General features: G+C 31.8%; 1 protein-coding gene across 1 annotated transcript in view; it reads right to left on the reverse strand.

Moving 5' to 3' along the window:
- Positions 1-1,652, reverse strand: part of LOC137627237 (uncharacterized) — a 360,253-nt gene extending 358,601 nt beyond the window's left edge. The window contains exon 1 of the mRNA XM_068358318.1: positions 1,349-1,652. The gene's annotated coding sequence lies outside the window, so the exon portion shown is untranslated. The remainder of the gene's footprint in view (positions 1-1,348) is intronic.
- Between the last annotated feature and the right edge of the window lie 3,348 nt (positions 1,653-5,000).

Consider the following 5,000-nt stretch of genomic DNA (forward strand, 5'->3'; position numbering starts at 1 on the left):
GCGAGAGAGCAAGGTAGGGGAACGCCGAGTGTCCGCTATATCGAGGTCTAACAAGCCATAGGTCACCCTCCCATAAACCCCTTTAAAACAAACTTCTGATATCGTGATCCTAAAATAAATATTGATTTGTTTGATGTGGGAGACAGTTATCTACTGATGCCTTATGATTCGTAACGATAATAAATGAAATCAATAACAACGGAAGTTAAGACCAGTAAAACCGCCATCCTTAACCCCGATATTTGAAATTCAGAGGGAAAATACCGGCGTTGGTATTCCACGTGAAGTTAATGGAAAAGAAATATTCTATGAAAACGGCTGGATTCTACTAAGCTGATAATTGCGAGGTTTTATTATTTCATTCTAACATTGGCAATAGATATCTGATGAAATTTCTTTTAAGAGAAATTTTTCTGCCCTTGCAAGGGCTGAAAATTATTACTTTTAAGTCGAAAGAATCACCGGCAGATGAAAACTAATAATAATAATAATTAATAAGTGAACCATAAGGGCTGCAAGGCTGGGTCTATGGCTAGGATCAACGCATGCATTACTTAGGCCTAGGTCTACGTCAAATACTTCTGGGCAGAAAATTATCTAAGAAGACCTATTATTAGATTTTGAATCTCAGACGGAAGGTGGAATCAATATACCAGTGGCATGTGATTAATTAGGGCTATAATTTTAAATCGATTAAAGGATTTATTGAAGAGGGGACCTGAAAGGTGGTGTGGAGAGGAGAATCCAATTTGATATGTCAAACTTTTTAAAGTTTTTATCAGTTGCCCCTGCAGATGCAATCGCGCACGCACACACACACACACATATATATATATATATATATATATATATATGCCTATATATACATATATATAACATATATAGGCCTATATATATATATTATATATATATATATATAAAATAATATATATGCCTACATATACATATATATAATATATATAGGCATATATATATATATATATATATATATATATATATATATATATATATGCGTGAGTGTGTATAATAAGACTTTCAGTATGGCATAGTCTCGTCCTAGGCAAACATTTTTTTACGATAACAACAATTAACTAATTGGATATAAAAAAAAATAACAAGCAATATCTAGACATGTTCATATCGTTGTGGTAAACTATCCATAACTAAGATATAGTAAATTGAAACAAGGTTGACAGATTTTGTGAAACATCAAAGGTGTGTGTTTTCTTCCCGTAGGCTTACTGAAGCTAACTATATATTTCTGTCTGCTTTGCATGTTCTAGGCCTATGGGATACAATAATTGATAACATAAAAGATTTTAACTAGAATATAACTTCGTTAACTTACCTTAACCCTGCATGAAACGCAAAATTAATATCCAGGCAAAGATTCCAGCATTAATTCACTTCGTATCATCGGAAATCAAAATGGTTCACAATCACTAAAAATCCAGTCGAAATGAAGACTACATTAATATTTCTGTAGAGATCTTTCCTTTTTAAGACTTGGTTCCACAATAAATCTCCCGTTTAATCACACTCACTTCCGTTTTTAATAAATGATTGTTATATAATTATGAATTAATAGGAGGATGCTGTCCGCTAGATCTCGCAATTCATACACGGACCGGGAAACTCGAGGAGCATATAGATTTACCTCCATCCACCAGCACCCTCACGTGCGCACTGAAATTCTGGGAGGCAGTGGGCTGGGTCCACTGGGACTGGGGTCTCTGGGCCCTGGGGGTCCGTCCAGGGTTGCCAGGTTGGCCTTTTTCGGGCCAAAATACCTCCAAATCTGGCATTTTTTTCGTGCTAAATACCTAAATCTGGCCTTTTTTTAAGTTGCTTAGACTTAATTGCTATACTTTCGGCCTTTTTCTACTAATGATTTGGCCTTTTAAGGCTTCCCTTGTTTAAAAGTTGGCCTTTTCTAAATATTATTATCATTATTATTATTATTATTATTATTATTATTATTATTATTATTACAAGCTAGGCTATACCACTAATTGGAAGAGCAAGATGCTATAAGCCCAAAGTCTCCAAAAAGGAAAAATAGCCCAGTGAAGAGTAGAAACAGGGAAATACTGTATATACAAGACATTATTATTATTATTATTATTATTATTATTATTATTACAAGCTATGCTATAACCCTACTCGGAAAAGAAAGATGCTGTAAGCCCAAGGTCTCCAAAAGGGAAAAATAGACCAGTGAGGAAAGGAAACAAGGAAAAATAAACTATTCTCAGAGCAGTAACAACATTAAAATAAATAATTCCTATATGAACTATATATATTTTAACAAAACAAGAGGAAGAGAAATTATCAGTATTATTATTACAAGCTAAGCTACAACCCTAGTAGGAAAAGCATGATGCTATAAGCCCCAAGGTCTCTAGCAGGGAAAAATAGCCCAAAGAGGAAAGGAAACAAGGAAATATATACAATATATGTAATAAGCACTGAAAATTCTATTCCAAATTCTCATTGGCTCTAATATTTCCATCACTCTCAACTAAAGTTACGGAAATTGATACTTAAAAAAAAAGAAAAAAAAAAAAAAAAAAACTTACCTTCGAAGAGATGCATCTTTCGTTCGCTACAACAGCTGTTACACTTTTAAAAGAACTTTGGAAGTAAGCTATGTAAAATCAACGCTGCTTTAACTCACTGACCAATGGCGTGTCGAATGTAACCCCTTCGCCCCGCCTACACATTTTAAGGTGTAGATGAGATGGACTCATGTAAAATATTCTGCATCATTGGAAATAACTTTCACCAGTTAAGTATCACAGTGCCTTTGGTTTTGCTATTATTATTATTATTATTATTATTATTATTATTATTATTATTATTACTTGCTGAGCTACAACCCTAGTTGGAAAAGCAGGATGCTATAAGCCCGGGGGCCCCAATAAGGAAAATAGCCCGGTGAGAAAAGGAAAAAGGAAAACTAAAATATTTTAAGAACAGTAACAATAAAATATATATTTCCTGTATAAACTTTAACAAAACAAGAAAAGAAATGAGATAGAATACTATTATTATCATTATTATTGTTACTTGCTGAGCTACAACCCTAGTTGGAAAAGCAGGATGCTATAAGCCCAGGGGCCCCAATAAGGAAAATAGCCCGGTGAGAAAAGGAAAAAGGAAAACTAAAATATTTTAAGAACAGTAACAATAATAAAATATATATTTCCTGTATAAACTTAAACAAAACAAGAAAAGAAATGAGATAGAATGTTATTATTATCATCATTATTGTTACTTGCTGAGCTACAACCCTAGTTGGAAAAGCAGGATGCTATAAGCCCGGGGGCCCCAATAAGGAAAATAGCCCGGTAAGAAAAGGAAAAGGGTAAACCAAAATATTCTAAGAACAGTAACAACGTTAAAATAAATATTTCCTGTATAAACTTTGACAAAACAAGAAAAGAAATGAGATAGAATGTTATTATTATCATTATTATTGTTACTTGCTGAGCTACAACCCTGGTTGGAAAAGCAGGATGCTATAAGCCCAGGGGCCCCAATAAGGAAAATAGCCCGGTGAGAAAAGGAAAAAGGAAAACTAAAATATTTTAAGAACAGTAACAATAATAAAATATATATTTCCTGTATAAACTTAAACAAAACAAGAAGAGAAATTAGATAGAATATTATTATTATCATTATTATTGTTACTTGCTGAGCTACAACCCTAGTTGGAAAAGCAGGATGCTATAAGCCCAGGGGCTCCAAAAGGGAAAATAGTCCAGTTAGGAAAGGAAAAAGGGAAACTAAAATATCTTAAGAACAGTAACAATATTGAAATAAATATTTCCTATATAAACTTTAACAAAACCAGAAGAGAAATTACATAGAATATTATTATTATTATTATTATTATTGTTATTATTATTATTATTATTATTATTATTATTATTATTATTAATCACCGTGTGGTTGTTGTTGTTATAACCTTAGTACAATGATAAAATTAACAATTTAAACTAACACCAGATTTTGGAAGTACAGCAATCCTTTTAAAACTACATAAACCATTGTTCTCTAGTCTTGCGTGGTGCCATAGCCTCTGTACCATGGTCTTCCACTGTCTTGGGTTAGAGTTCTCTTGCTTGAGGGTACATTCGGGTACACTATTCTATATAATTTCTCTTCCTCTTATTTTGTTAAAGTATCTATAGTTTATATAGGAAATATTTATTTCAATGTTGTTACTATCCTTAAAATATTTTATTTTACCTTGTTTCCTTTCCTCACTAGGCTATTTTCCCTGTTGGGGCCCCTAGGCTTATAGCATCCTGCTTTTCCAATTAGGGTTGTAGCTTAGCAATTAATAATAATAATAATAATAATAATAATAATAATAATAATATTAAAGATAGTGAGAAAACTCTGATTGAGAAAGGTGATAGACAGGAAGACCCAATAAGAAAGCAAACTAAAGTAGAAAATATTCTAACAGCATGTAAGAAACACAAATGGATATGGGCAGGACATATAATGAGAATGACAGACAATAGATGGACATTAAGAATAACAGAATGGGTCCCTAGAGATTGCAATAGTAGTAGGGGAAGGAAGAGATGACGATGGATTGACGAACTGCGAAAGTTTCTTGTTGTGGGCTGGCACAGAAAGATCATAAACAGATGCAAGTGGAAGGACATGTCTGAGGCGTTTGTTCTGCAGTGGACTAGTAATGGCTGATGATGATGATGATATATATATATACTGTATATACTGTGCATGTCTATATGTTTATATAGATATACATATACTTGTACATATATTTGTAAATAAAATATATAAGTATAATATATGTATATATATATATATATATATATATATATATATATATACATATATATATACTGTATATATATACAGTAAAAAAAATTATAAATATATATACAGTATATATATATATATATATATATATATATATATATATATATATATATATATATATATATATATGTAATGCT

This window comes from Palaemon carinicauda, chromosome 35, assembly GCF_036898095.1.
Source record: "Palaemon carinicauda isolate YSFRI2023 chromosome 35, ASM3689809v2, whole genome shotgun sequence".
NCBI lineage: Eukaryota > Metazoa > Arthropoda > Malacostraca > Decapoda > Palaemonidae > Palaemon > Palaemon carinicauda.